Source organism: Humulus lupulus, chromosome 2 (assembly GCF_963169125.1).
Source record: "Humulus lupulus chromosome 2, drHumLupu1.1, whole genome shotgun sequence".
NCBI lineage: Eukaryota > Viridiplantae > Streptophyta > Magnoliopsida > Rosales > Cannabaceae > Humulus > Humulus lupulus.
The window spans coordinates 32,509,660-32,525,930 of NC_084794.1; positions in this window are offsets into that span (position 1 = coordinate 32,509,660).

The window sequence follows — 16,271 nt, forward strand, 5'->3', positions numbered from 1 at the left end:
TCTGGCTGCTAGTGCTCGATTATGGTTAGAGGTGGATCTGGGTTTTGTGTATGTGTTTTTTTTTAATGATGTTGTTTGTATATTTGGATTGATGATGATGATGATGGTGATGATGATGATGGAGGTTGAAGAAGATGAATTTAGGTTTGATGTGGACTACAGTTTTGGTTCTATGTTTGATAATAATTTTTGGGTAGAATGTTTGATAATTTGTTTTGATTTAGAAATTTTAATTCGGGTATGATTGTATAAATTTACGTTTTATAAATTTAAGGGTATATACTCATTTGATACCCTATGTTTTATTGAAATACAAACTTGGTATCCTATATTTTCAATAATGCTGATATGGTATCCTATAATTTGAAATCATACATACTTGGTACCTTGGACTCAAATTTGATAAGTAAAATTTTATCAATGTGACAAAACTACCATCAATTATATGTAATTAAGTAATTAAATTTGAATTTAAAATTCGTATAATTGAGGGTAGTTTGGTCATATTGATAAAATTTTATTGACCAAATTTGGGCCTAGGGTAGCATGTATGTATGATTTCAAATTACAAGGTATCAGAAGAGTATTATTGAAAACATAAGGTACCAAATTTGTATTTCCATAAAACACAGAATACCAAATGAGTATTTACCTTAAATTTAATCATTAATTTGATTTTACTTTACTTTTATTTAAAATGTATTAAGCAATAATTTAAGATATTTTTGTCCTATTGTAAAGAATATTTAATTAAAATCAAACTTAGAATATTATTTTGATATACGAGAGATAAATGTCAATAGAATATTTAGACAAAACGCAAGTCAAAATAGTTATTTTAAGAAATGATTTTTATCTTGATGGTAATTGAAAATTTGGTCAGCTTGACAAGCTCTAAACGACGCCGTTCGGTCAACGTTTTAGCAGTACCAAAACGACATCGTTTATTCCTTTTTTCCAATTATTATAATTTGGTAATGATTATTATGATCAAGGCCTTTTGTGTAAGCATATGATGAGATTGAAAAGATGGGGAAGAAGTCAATAATAGCACTTTGATTATAGCAAGAATTGTCAGAAGGGTGTTATCGTAAATAAAAGCCACTTCTAGGGGTAAAACAGTCATTGAATGTTGCGAATCTGCAGGCTCACGCGTCTCCTGTAACCTGTTCCAGTGTACAGTGCATGAGCGGACTCTACTTTCCAGCAATTTCCAAATTTTTGGGGCCACAAATAAAATAAATAGAAAAAAAGTCAAAATAAAGATAATAAGTTTTCTTAGAGTGTATGAGCATAGACAGAGTAAACAGTACTCTCTATATATGTAACGTGGCATGGACCTAAGGACTCAGCCGCCAATATTAATGATGAGCATTTCATGCCTTCGATATTTGAGAGTGACGGACGCTGATCTTAGCCGTTGAAAGGGAGTCTAAACCGCATGATTCGACCAAGTTCATGTCGGTCTCGAGTAGAATCCTCTTAATCAAAATTAAATTTTAATTAAAAAATAAAAGACTTGTGTGATGATTAATAATAAATGATTATTAGTCATGTTAAATGTATTATCCTCGGAATATTTGATGTATGACATTTTTTAAGGGAAATGTATAATTATTAAGTAGGTAATTATATATCTCATTTTATTTAATTTTAAAATTGTAAACATTATTTTTAATTTTAAGAAAAATTAGTTCATTTTTTTTTATAATATATATAATAGAATGAATTATAGTTCGGCTTATTAGAATTTTTTTTATTCGAACTATTATCAATCCAAATCGTGCTCCCTAAATTTTTCAACTTATTAAAGATTCTTCCTAATTATTCACGTTACTGAAATGTGGGACTTCCATCCAATTTTGCTAACGGAATGACATGTGACAGTTTAGTGGTCGATGTGGTATTACCATGTCAATGCTGTTAGGAAAAAATAGATTGTCTCAATGGAAATGAGTAAAAATAATTACAACTCTATGCAAAATATTACAATAGACAATGATTGATTAAATAAAGTATTACAACTGTATAACTAAAAATACAAATGAACAAAAAAGAAGAAGAAGAAAATAATAGTAAAATACAACTCTAAACAAAATGTTACAAATAAAAGTAAAGTGTTTGAAACAAAAGAAAAGAAAAGATTACAACTCTTAAACAAAAAATACAAGTAAATAGAGAAGAATAATATAAAGATGAAAAGCAATAGAATGAAAGAAAGGAATAAGAAACAAAAGATAAACAACTCTCACTTACACAACCAAAGTGAAGAGTGTTGGGGATCACGAACTTGAACAAAGTTTGAAACCTTTGTCCAAAAGTTTATTTCCCCCTAACTCAAGTACTAAGGGATCTCTCACAGATTATAGGAAATGCTTTATGGAATTATCAAGCCTCAAGGTGTTTCTAGCCAAATGCTCTAATGAATAGAAACGTTGTGTCTTTCAAGTGAGCTAAAGGCTCCTATTTATAGAGTTTAGAGACACCCTTTGAATTTCAAATTCCACCAACCCCATGGCTGTTACCAATGTTTAATTGGATTAATATAGAATTAAAAATGAGATTTGGGAGTTATTTGGGTTTTTGGAACCGTTCAATACATTTGGAAAAAATTGAAAAATTGGCCTGAAATACACATGTGGCCGCTACCACTGCTCTCTGTCCCCCAGGCCGCGGCCACCATCATTCAGTGGCCGCAGCCACAGGCCAATTTCAGCACTTGAAAATGTGTTGTTTTTTCAAACGGTTCCAAACCCTCCCAAATGATTTTATAACTCCCAAAACACATTATTTGGGTTAAAATCATATCTCTAACAGCCATTTCACATATGGCTTTATGAAATTCATCTCAATATTGTGTAACACCAAATTTACACAATAAAGGGTAATATTTGGAAGTTACAAATTTGTAACACTAAATATGTTACATTATTTGGATATATCTCATATATCTAAATATTGTAACTCTCTATTATATGTTACAATATGTGACACTCTTTGTCACATTTATTTAATCTAAAACATTATATTATATTATAATATAATATTACATTATATTATAAAATAATATAACAAATGCCTCATTTATAATATAAAGAATAAATATTATTTTTGTCCCAAAACTATTACCATTACCAAATTGTGCCCCCTGAATTTTAAAAATTTAAAATTAAACAATCTTTTGAATATTAAAAAAAAAAAGAAAAAAACCATTAAAATTAAAAAAAAAAATGATGGTGACAAAAAATCAGCTTGGATGGTAGGCATGCGCCAGAATAAGCTCAAAATTGGTTGGGTAGCGACATCGCCAACAGATTGGGCTCATGTGGGTCCTTGACGACATTCAGCTTTGGTGTTGCCTATGTCGCTTTAAGTTTTTATTTATATGATTTAATTTAATTTAAATGAATTTTTAGTTTAATGCTTTTATATTTTCTATTTAATATTCAAAATATTGTTTTAATTTTAAATTTTAGAATTCGATGGGCATAATTTGGTAACAGTAAAAGTTTGGGGGGTAAAATCATATCTATTTTTTAAATTATACACGTGGCAATCCACATCAGCAGTTTGCCATAGCACCATTCTGTTAGCAAAATTGGACGGAAGTCTCACATTTCAGTAACATGAATAGTTCAAGGGGAATTTGTAACAAGCCAAAAAATTCAGGGGGCACGATTTGGTAGTGGTAATAGTTCGGGGGGAAAAATCCTAATATGCCTTATAGTATTATAATATATAAATATTTATGTCAATAATTTCTACATATATGACATCTAAATACAACTTTGACATATATATTTACATGGCTACATGACATATATATAAAATACAATAATATTTTAAAAAAATTAATAATAGAAATAAAATAAGAATATAAAAAGTCACAGTGTAGACAGTAGTATACATGCATCAACTATTTTTATTTTCTAATGTATCTCACAATATCCTTTGGTGAATTTGATGAAGAAAAATAGCTTCAATCATTTGATAAAAAAAACTATCACACAAATTTATAAGATAAAAAAATAATATGTATGTCTTTATTATTTTTAAATAAATATGATTTAATAATTTAAATTATCATAAAATTTCTTTAAAATATTATATTTTAATTAATTTATTTTTTTTTGTTTAAGTTTATATTTGTTCTAGTTTTTGAATTTGGTAATGATAACAAAAGATTATACATTATATGTTTAATATTAAGTTTAAGTTTAATAAAATTTTATTTAAGTTATAAAATATGTAGTTTTATTATTTTTAAATAATTATTATTGTAAAATATCTAAAAAATATCATGTTTTTAATTTGTTTAATTATTTAGTTATTTAATTTTATTTAAGTTTAAGTCATGTTTACAATCTATCGTTAAATATATGAATATTCGGTTAAATATTAGAATATTCCATTAAAGTTAATGGAAAAAAATAAAAACCCGTTAAAACAAAGAATTTTCGTTATCTACACACTTTTTATATAGAAGATATATATATATGGGTTTATATTTTTTTGATATGTGTTTTGCATCATTGTCTATTTGGATCCTGTGTTTTAACAAATTATTTTTTGGAACGTGAATTTTGTAAAATGATTTAAATAGACTCCTAAATTCAATTTTGGTAAAAGTTTTTTGAACTAGAATCACAAATAATTCATTAAACTAACAATTCATAACAAAAGTACAATCATTATGTCTAATAATTATGTTGTTATATTCAAGTTTTGTTCATCAAAATTAAGTTTAAGGATCTATTTGAACTATTTTACAAAATATAGAGTCCAAAAAGTAATTTGTCAAAATACAATATCCAAACAAATAATGATACAAAATACATTGTCAAAAAAATATAAACCCTATATTTTTTTGTTAAAGGTTATTGTGTTGTTAGCTGAAAAGGTAGTGTTGACGATGAAATCTCGTCAACGATATAAGGTTAGAAAACTAAGACTATATTTCCAAAGGTATCTCAGAAGAATATGGAGAAAACTTGAAAGAGTAAATGTGTAGAACTGCAATGGAGTCGAAATTGTATATTACTTAACAGCCTTAGCATACAATCAATTTTCCAACCCCTTTTCTAGAGGGGTGATGACCTATTTATACTGGAGCTCTAATGGCTCCCCATACATTGTGGTCCCAGGGGACAAGATTGTACAGAGGTACATTGTCAGGGTAGTGGCACAGGTCGTGGTGGAGCAGAAGGTTATGGTGTCGGCCTGGTACATAGTCAGAGGTATGCATGTAGTGCTTCCACTCTCTGTACAAATCCGTACCTCCACTACTTGTAGGACACAGATGTCAGAGTCATGCCTTTGCCCTTTTTCAGGGTTGTACATCCCGTGCTTGTACATTTATCTCATCCCTAGTGGTCCCCTTTACCTAAATATCTTCTCTAGGTTTCTTTATATTTTAGTAAGTGTCGATCCATACTTCTTTTATCCCGTCCTTACCTCCAGGTAGGAGGCCTGGAAATAGGCATGTACGAGGCTTGGGGATGGGTCTCACAAGGCAAGACCCTTGGTGCCTAAGCGAATACCCAGGCATGGCTTGGGCATTCACGAGGCATGGGGATTGGTCTCACAAGGCAAGACCCTTGGTGCCTAAGTGAGTACCCATGTATGACCCGGGCATTCACGAGGCTCGGACATGGGTCTCACAAGGTGTGATGGGGTTGCATGAGGGCCACAAGACAATGGTGGTACGAGGCTCCTTAGTGTGGTCATACCTCGCGAGACGCACACGAGCGTGGTGAGGTGTGTCTTGTTGTGCGAGACATTAGCGCACATCTGGGTCGCGAGGAGCGCGGGTGAGGGCAGCCTCGCATAGTGAGACCCTTGTGGCCTTGGCAGGCGCATGCAGGGGAAGGGTAGCCTCGCATGCAGGGGAAGGGCAGCCTCGCATAGTGAGACCCTTGTGGCCTTGGCAGGCGCATGCGGGGGAAGGGTAGCCTCGCATTCGGGGGAAGGGCAGCCTCGCATAGTGGGACCCTTGTGGCCTTGGCAGGCGCATGCGGGGGAAGGGTAGCCTCGCATGCGGGGGAAGGGCAGCCTCGCATAGTGGGACCCTTGTGGCCTTGGCAGGCGCATGTAGGGGAAGGGTAGCCTCGCATGCGGGGGATGGGCAGCCTCGCATAGTGGGACCCTTGTGGCCTTGGCAGGCGCATGCGGGGGAAGGGCAGCCTCGCATAGTGGGACCCTTGTGGCCTTGGCAGGCGCATGCAGGGGAAGGGTAGCCCCGCATGCGGGGGAAGGGCAGCCTCGCATAGTGGGACCCTTGTGGCCTTGGCAGGCGCATGCGGGGGAAGGGTAGCCCCGCATGCGGGGGAAGAGCAGCCTCGCATAGTGAAACCCTTGTGGCCTTGGCAGGCGCATGCAGGGGAAGGGCAGCCTCGCATAGTGAGACCCTTGTGCGTGGTCGGGGGGTGCATGGCGCGAGGCCCTTGATGCGCCTGGCCCCTTGTGACCCATAGCTTGGCTTCCTAGCCTAGAAAGGCCATACTTCACAGCCCACAAGGTGATGCTTCCCTTGGGATAATCTCCCTGTTTCACAAGACTTACAGGTCTGAGCCTGATAATGTGACTAAGTGCGTATTTTAACCATTTACTGGGGATTTTTTTCTTGGTGGATTTTTGGCATCCACAGGTAGGAAATTGAACAAAAATTGTACCACATGCTCTAAATTTATTTTATGAATATATTTTGTAAATATATATATAGGACAATTCTCCTATAGGGACTTCACTTTAAGCCCTACTGGTAGGACTCTCAGTATTTACAACCCGTGAACAGTTTTCGGCGCGAATTTTTTTTATGACCGTGTATATTGTAGCTATTTAGAGCATCCTGCAAATTTTTTAGAAAATTCCGAATAGTTTACAGTACCGAAAACTAGGTTCAAACATGTTGTTGCACGCGTGACTAATTTTTTTTATGCGCGTGGAAAATAACATATTTGAACCTAGTTTTCAGTACTGTAAATTATTTATAATTTTCTGAAAATTTGCAGGATACTCTAAATTGCTACAATATACACGGTCATAAAAAAAAAGTTACGCCGAAAACTGTTCACGGGTCAAGAAACACTGAAAGTCCTACAAATATGACTTAAAGTGAACCCTGTAAAAAAATTGTCATATATATTTTGAAAGCTTATTTTCTCTCTTTTTTCTAAAAAAAATCTCATTGTTTATTTATTATTATTTTTTAAAAAAAGTACCCAATTCAATAACAGCATATTCCTACCCAACACACCGACAAATGTTTAATATTTTCAATCATGTTATTAGTTTGTGATTGAAAATATTTGGAAAATAAATTTTCTATTTAAATATAATAATATATGTTAAAGTTTTATTTTCGGGTCAAAATAACAATGATAAAGTTGTCTATCATGATTTTAGTCTGAAGGAAAATGGAATAATTGTAATTAAAGTCATTATTAAGTGTTAATTGTCAAGAATATATATCACTAGCTCCTTGTATACTCTTCATTTTCCTTTTTTTTCTCCTTTCTCTGTGATCACCTCGAAGAACAAAATATGGACTCCTCCAATGACGCCAAGAAGGAAAGATATGTTCGTAGAAGAAGTTTAATCAATTTACTCTTTGATCACAAAAAGGAAGCATGATAGATCGTGTAATGTTGACAATGTTAGAATATTTTATATAAACTGACATAATTACACATTACTCAGACAGTGTCGTGATTAGCATATAAGGATAACTAGATAATCGGTATTTCATGTTATTATCATCGGGTCATAATGGGATCAACATAACGTACTAACACGCTTGGGGACCATGGACACGCTCTCAACGTCTTTAGGCCAGCTCATTGGGCCAAGACAACTAATCCTCTCATTGGGTATCTAGGCCCAATAAGCCCATTATAGTTTATAAAAGGGGTTACACCCTTTTATTAAGGGTGTGTGGACAATGAGTGTCTTAAGAGGAAAAATGAGAGAGTAGTGTTCATCTACACCCCAAGCTTTGATCTTTGTTATGTAGGTGGGTGAAATGTGATGAGCATATTCATGGAGAATGATAGTTCATAGACTTGATCACAAAGGTATGTAAAGCTTCCTTTTATTCATATTGTATTTGATGCCTTAAATAAGATGATTTTATTGTGCAATATTGAGCATGAATATGTTTGATCAATTATTGATTATTGTTTGATGCTCAATTAATTTCAACAATTGGTATCAAGAGCTAGGTCATCTGATTTTAAGGCTCAAATCTATTTTTTTTTTCCATTTTTCTCCAAATTTTTCCATACCCACGGTTTTGGTAGAGACCCATATGCAAAAAATTTAGTTTTTGAAATTTTTCGGGTCTATTGTTCTTGGGTTGTTGAAACAAATTAGGTAAATGTATTTTGTTGCATTATTACAAGCAAGAATGGGAGAAATCCGGTTGTTTAAAGCATGAAAATGGCTTTCATATTTTGATATGAAATGGAATTCTTTGGGCTTTTATTGGCTGTTTTGGAACTTGGAAAACGTTGGGAATAACTTGGGCATGAAAACCCCTTAAACTGCGTTAAAAATGGAGTACCAGAGGCCAAAATTCAACAGGTTCAGAGTCGCGGGTCTGAATTGGGTCGGGTTGACCCGGTTCAAAGGTCAGGGACGACCCTAAACGACATGTCATTCGCCCCAGCCAATGGAAAAACGACATGTTTATTAGACTCAATGGGCATTTTCTGATGCTGCAAACGACACGTCGTTTTCTCATTACTGGAGAAAACAACATGTCATTTTTATGCAAAGAGTCGCGAATAATAGAGGGGAAACAACACGTCGTTTTTCCTCAGTCATGAGGAAAACGACATGTCATTTTTTAGGCCTATTTTTCAAAAATAAAAACTGAACATTTTATGGCGGGTGGGGGCGCGTGCAGGGTCGTTTTGGGACCAATTTTTCACCATTTAGACTTTTTTTATTTATTTTCCCACTTAATTGTGTAATTATATTTTGTGTTTGGTCAATGTTAACGATTAATTGACACATAATCACACAATTAAATTAAAGTAAAATTATTATCTCACAATTCATCTTATATCATTTATTAATTGTAAACATGATTATATTTATTTGAAATTTATGTCTTATGTTTTGTTTTAAAATACTTGGCATTATGTGCAAATATGATTATGTTGTTGTGATGTTAAATGAGTGCTTATGTACTCACTTATCGTGAGTTTAAGCATGTCAATTTGTCATTCATAATAATTATGAGATTAATACAATTTGAATGTTTATGTGTTTGCCTATCATGAGTCTAAACATGTCAAATTATGGAGTTTAAAATTATAATCTCACAAAAGACCCAATAATCGAGCAATATGTTATACCAAATTTTTGTACAAATGCCTTATAATTTGTTTTTGAGGATTCATGATTATGAATGGATTATTGTTGGCATATATTTAGTTAATTTACAGAATTATTACCTATTTGATTTATGCTCTATTTAATAGATTATTTGACATTTATGGATGCGTAGTTGGTATTATTTGATGATTATGAGATTATAATCTATGACGAACATGTAATTGAATGTTCTATGGATATTCATATCGTGATTGTGATTATCACTGATTAAATTCATATTTGTTCTAATCACAATTAATACTAAGATCCATACATGCAATTTAGTCATCATGTCGATGATTTTATTGTTGGGTAGGATGCTTAGATGGTGAAGAAAACACATTGGATGTCATGAACTGCACAATCTTTTCTACCCTATCGGTAGTGGATTAATGAATTTGGTTGTGACATGTGAGGTGGTTGTTCTTACCTGCGTAAGAGTCATATGTTTTGTTAGAACGACTCTAGCATGACATGATCGATTCTGTTGATAGATCATTTGGAAAGCTGAGAAAACGAGCAAATAGTGCGATCCTTGTTTTCACATGCATAGTGGCATTGCTCATTGATATTTTCTCTTAGCTTCAAGCAATCCTAAAATCTATACCGTTTAATTATCGAACGGGACAATAATATGTTTTGACATAACGATATCTCATTGTAAAGACGGAATAGGCCTAAAATTGATAAATCTTGTAGTCGCACTGTTTCAATAGATGCCAAGTTACTCCATGATCAGTGGGAGATTGAGAATATTGAGATGGGTTTCAGTTGGCTGTAGTGAGGTATATATGTGTTAATCGATCCTTCTATGACAACTTTATGAGGATGAGATCGCTTAGGAATCTCTTAAGGTATTGAAGTGAAACTTTTATGTTTTTCGATAATGATGAGTTCAGGAGACTATTGCATTGATTTTATACCTTAAGATAGTTTTAGTGGGACTAGTGAATCATCTATTGTGGTTTTCTTATAATTAAGGCTCAAGGTATGACATAGATCATAAGTGGACAAATTTTGGATGAATACGACAATAGATATGTGATCATTATCTATTTTGAGGTGATAAAGGTGTTACTTGGAGATGTTCGTAAACACGATGAATCCAAATTAAATAGAATAACGCATGTGTACTCAATATCATGTCGTTGTTGCTACAAATTTGAGGATAGATAAGTTATATTTAGGAAACAATTTTGGTTTGATTGAAGTCAATGAAACAAAGATTGCCATATAGTGATATTGATGACTTAGTATTCTTTTTTGGATAACCAATGGAAAGAATAAGGGGAAGTTAGGTTTTGACTTTTTTAAGCATAGTACACATGCTGATCATATTAATTCTTTTGTCCATAAAGTTTTTTTTATGATCTATAATATCATGTATAAGATTTGAGAGATATCGAGTATTTATTACTCTTTGTTAAATTCTCTCTCACATGATCATTATCTTGAGCACGGTCTTCTCGAGCTTTGACACATCAAAGTTTTAAACATTTTTTTTTTGTGTTTTAGAAAGCTTCAAAGTGGAAAACACCTAAATGATTAATCCAAACATGCATAATGACGTGCAATCACTTCTTATATGCATTATTTGACGAAGTGACAAGTACAAAACGTGACGTATATATATAGATATATAGTCTCAATGGTTGTACTGCATGCATGTTGTTTTAATGGTTGTTATTATATTTGAATATCTTCCTAGCTAAATTATGTTTAATATATGTATCCCATCGGTATGATATTATACATGATTTATTTGACTGCCTATTAGATAATGAAGTTTAATATGGTGGTTGTTTATTATATTGGTCCAAGTGGGAGAGATATTTGAATTTTTGTATGGACTAATATAATCACAAACATAATTCCATATTCACAACCATGTTAGGTGTTTAAAAAGACAATATGAGTTAAGTATTTTGCTATGACTCTCAAAAGGATTTAGCTTTGATGATTTGTATCGTTTCATTTCGAATATATAGGTTAAAACTGAATAAGGATTTAATTTGCAGACATTGATTTTGGGCAATCACAATCTCAAAGTTTAATTGTTAAAGAGAATATGATTATCTCAATGGTTATTTTTCGATAGTACTATGGCTCATATAATTGTCTCTTCTATCCACTATTGATGATAAGTAAATAAAGTTGTCCATGTTAGAGTTTCAAGTTGGGATTAGTCAAGGGTCAAAAGATTATTTAAGGAATAACTGGACTTATCCATTCTTTTGCTTCCGCTGTTATTATTGTCGACCCTATAATCAGCCAGAATATGATAAGAAACTCCAAATGTGAACAAGCAAAGATATAAGATTGAAATAATTTTACAGACCTACAATTACAAACTGGAAATAAGGTTGACGACATATACCTCAAAATTGTTAATCGAGAGCCATTATTAGTTCTTAATCCTTATTTGGAGAGCTGATATGTTAATATCACGATTTCCAAGATATGATCAAACATGGAAGTTTAGGCTTAATCACATGATAATTGGGAGATTTTTCTTGATGGCAGTTCGTGTTGAGAACAGACTATTTAAGGAACAAATTAAGGTTGATTAAAGCCTATAGCTAGTTACCATTATGATAGAATGAATTGTTCAAAATACATTATTATTGGATGGTAAAGTGCTGACTATTTGGAAATCAAAATATAAGGATGTGAGAACTAAATTCTTATTTTAGAATTTCATTTGGCTCAATGAAGCCTTGAGAAGGCAACTGACAAGGACACCCAAATTCAATGGATTAAATTCGTTTTGGAAAGGCATCAAGACAATGACTATTATTATTCTCATAATGGAAAATTCGAAACATTATCGTTAGTCAATATTATGTGAGAGATCAGTGGGAACAATGATATGTTTATATTATTATATGATATAGTACATTGCTCATAATTTATGATACTGATCTAATCTGGAGACAAGTAAAACCGTTATTTGATAGTCTCTGTCGGATGAAGAATTTTAGAGAAGCCTTACATGGTCTAAGTATTTACATTCTTCATGATGAGATCAACAAAAAGTTGAATTGTCTCATAGTTTATGTTGACTAACTTTTGATGTGAGTAATGTTTCAATTTCATTGAGAACTTTGGAATAGTCTAAAGTGTGATGTATTGTGAAAGGCCTAAAGTCCACTTGTATTAATAATGATGAGAGAGCAATTTTGAGCTTGTTCCATACATGCTTGTTGAAGGCAGCCTCGAGTTTTCTCATGTATACGCATTCCCTATTGTGATATTTGTCATGGGCGTGCTAGATTGGTACTTGAGTAGTCATCCTTATGGTATCAAGGATGTCTTTGTAATCGAAAAATCAACATTGTGACGCTCAATAGTTGGTTTTAGTGATATCGATTGAACAGGCTGCATGGATGTCAAAATCCTTTATAATGGTAGGAGGAGCTATTTTGTGATTAATTGTCTAATCAAATAAACACTTACAATTTCCTCTCTCATACATGCAGGTATAATGGTAAGAGGATTTATTTTGCAATTAGGTGTTAGATGGACACGTACAACATCCTCATTCATAGATGTAGAGTGAGTGACGTGTTATGAGGACATGGTTTATACAATACAATTGTGATATTTTGTTTCAGTGTTAAGAGTAGTTGACTCCATTGTGAATTTACTGAGCTTATGTGATAAATGTCGCAGTCATATCTTTCTCTCAGAACTTGTAGAGTCTTGTTACTCCATTAATGATGATGACGTTCCAGTTGTAGTGAGAAAGTTGTGGAGCCCTTTATTTGCATCATGACACGCACTTATAGATAACATGTCAATAACTACACTGACAAGGCTTACCTAACCATGTATACCGAGAACATGCTTCTTATGTAGATTGTTAGGTGCCAGAGATGTATTTAATCAGTGGGAGTTACCGTTTTCATATATGATAGACATGTTAAGGATTGTTATTTATTGTTGAATACATGCATATTGTGGATCACTCTTTGGCATTATGAGTGCACACTCGTTTGGTAATGATATAATGATGCGAGTCGATGGCTTAGTCTAGATATCATGTTTAAGTGGATCCATATTGAGAGTTATTGCCATGCTTTGTGAATCTCCAATGTCTCGTTATGTATCATATTTGTATCCTATCGATACGATATGATGCATAATTGGTTTTATAGACATTTGCATTTCTTGAAAATTCTTGTGTATAGACACTATTGTTCAATGAGTACTTGTTGGTGTAATTATGTAGTCCAAGTAGGAGAATGTTAGAATATTTTATATGGACTGACATAATTATACGTTACTCAGGTAGTGCGTGATTAGCATGTAAGGATAACTATATAATCGGTATTGCATGCTATTACCATCGGGCCATAATGGGATGGACATAACGTACTAACACGCTCGGGCCATGGACACGCTCTCAACGTCTTGAGGCCAGCCCATTGGGCCAAGGCAACTAATCCTCTCATTGGGTATCTAGGCCCAATAAGCCCATTATAGTTTATAAAAGGGGTTACACCTTTTTATTAAGGGTGTGTGGACAATGGGTGTCTTAAGAGGAAAAATGAGAGAGTACTGTTCATCTACACCCCAAGCTTTGATCTTTGTTGTGTAGGTGGGTGAAATGTGATGAGCATATTCATGGAGAATGATGGTTCATAGACTTGATCACAAAGGTATGTAAAGCTTCCTTTTATTCATATTGTATTTGATGCCTTAAATAAGATGATTTTATTGTGCAATGTTGAGCATGAATATGTTTGATCAATTATTGATTATTGTTTGATGCTCAATTAATTTCAACAGAAAAATGAGGTATTGTGCATTCGAAGTTAACCAAACGATAGTTTCACTTTTGCTAAAAAAAACAATACAAAACAAAGCAAAAAAAGTTTCACATTTAAAGTTAAACACACTCGTTATATTGGACATCAAATCTGGTATTTATGAGTGAGTATCATTTTATTTGAAATTACATATTAGTATTGGGACATAATGTCGGGCAAGGACGAAGGCAAAAGAAAAAATCTAGGGGGCTGATATATAAATTTTTAAGAAAAATAGGAAGAAATATTAAAAAAAAACTAAAAGAAAAAGTTTAAAAATAAAAATTGAGGGAGCCAACACCACTCTTTGTATACCTAAAGGCTTCATCCCTGCTATTTGGAATTGCTTTGAACTTGTCACTTTATTTAGGTTTCTTAGTACATATGGTTGACTTGTACAATAATGACAATTCTTATATTTCAATAAATTTGGATCTTTAGTAGGTATATTGAGTTCGATGTCCAATTTTTTAATAGTGTCCAATATCTACGCGTTTTTTGGTAGAGATGTTTAAATTACCTCAATGGAAAGATGTAAAATTCTTACAGCTCTAAACAAACTAATACAAAAAAATACATTGATTGATTAAATAAAATTACAACTTTATTACCAAAAAGTACAAGTACATATAGAAAAGGTAGATGAAGAGAATAATATATAATACAACTCTAGACAATAGATACAAATAAACTAAAAGATGAAGAACAAAAGATAAAAGTGGAAATACAATTGTATAGCATAAAGATACAACTAAATATGTAAATAGACAAAGAAAACATGAAAAAACAATAGAAGAAAAGGAAGAACTAGAATAAAATAAACACTCTCACTCACACAACCAAAGTGAAGAGTTTCAGGATCACCAACTTGAACAAGGTTTACAACCTTTGTCCAAAAGTTATTTTCCATGTCTCAAGCACTAAGGGAACTCTCACAAATGAAATAGCTTTATGGAATAAACAAGCTTCTATGATGAATTTCTATCCAAGTGCTCTAGTGGATAGAAATTGATGTGTCTTGGAAGTGAGCAATAGACTCCTATTTATAGAATTTTGAGACATCATTTGAATTTCAAATTCCACCAACCCCCATAGATGTTACCAATGTTTAGTTGGATGTTTATGCAATTAAAAATGAGTTTTGAAAGTTACATGAGTTGTTGGAATCGTTCAAAATGGAAATGGAAAAACGTCTTTAGTTGTCAGCCTCACTAGTCGCGGCCAGAGCCATTATTGGCCGCAGCTGTGAGCCCTATTTTCCACAGGCCGCGGCTAGGAACACTAGTGGTCGCGGCCATAACCCATTATCAGCACACACTTTTGTGCAATTTTTCCAAACGGTTCTATACTCTTCCCACATGACTTTATAACCTCCAAACACATTATGGAAGTTAAAATCATGTCTCCAACAACCATATCACTTATGGCTTTGACAAATTCAAATAAAAAATGTGTAACATCAAATCTACACATTGTTAGGTAATATTTGAGAGTTACAAATTTGTAACTATTTTTGTAACCCCAAATATGTTACACATTTGGATATTCACATTATCAAAAAATGTAACTCTCATATATATTATGTTACAATACGTGACACACTTTGTCACATTTATTTAATCTAAACATTATATTATAAATAATATAACATTCCCCCACTAGATTAAATAGTTCACTATTGTAACACTTATTTAGTCATCAACATTATATTTAAAATATAACATTTCCACCACTTGATTAAATAATAACTCTCTCATGTAGAAGTCATTTCATTGGTGCGTAATGTAAAGTGTTCTTCAACTTGAACTTTACTATAGTGTAACTATCACAAAGTTTGTTGAAAATTTGGTTGCACTAGGCATTGAACCAACTTTCCATAATAACAAACCAGTGATAACATACACACACATTTGCTATGTTCATTTGATACCTCTTTGTCTCGATTTACACCGTTAATGGCCATGTACACTTTCCATTCATGGACGTTATTGAGAATACTCTCAATTCTCATGAAAGGCGACAACACCCCTAGGTCCATATAGGTAGAACTCTTACAGTATTTTGTTACCATAAAGTACTTGT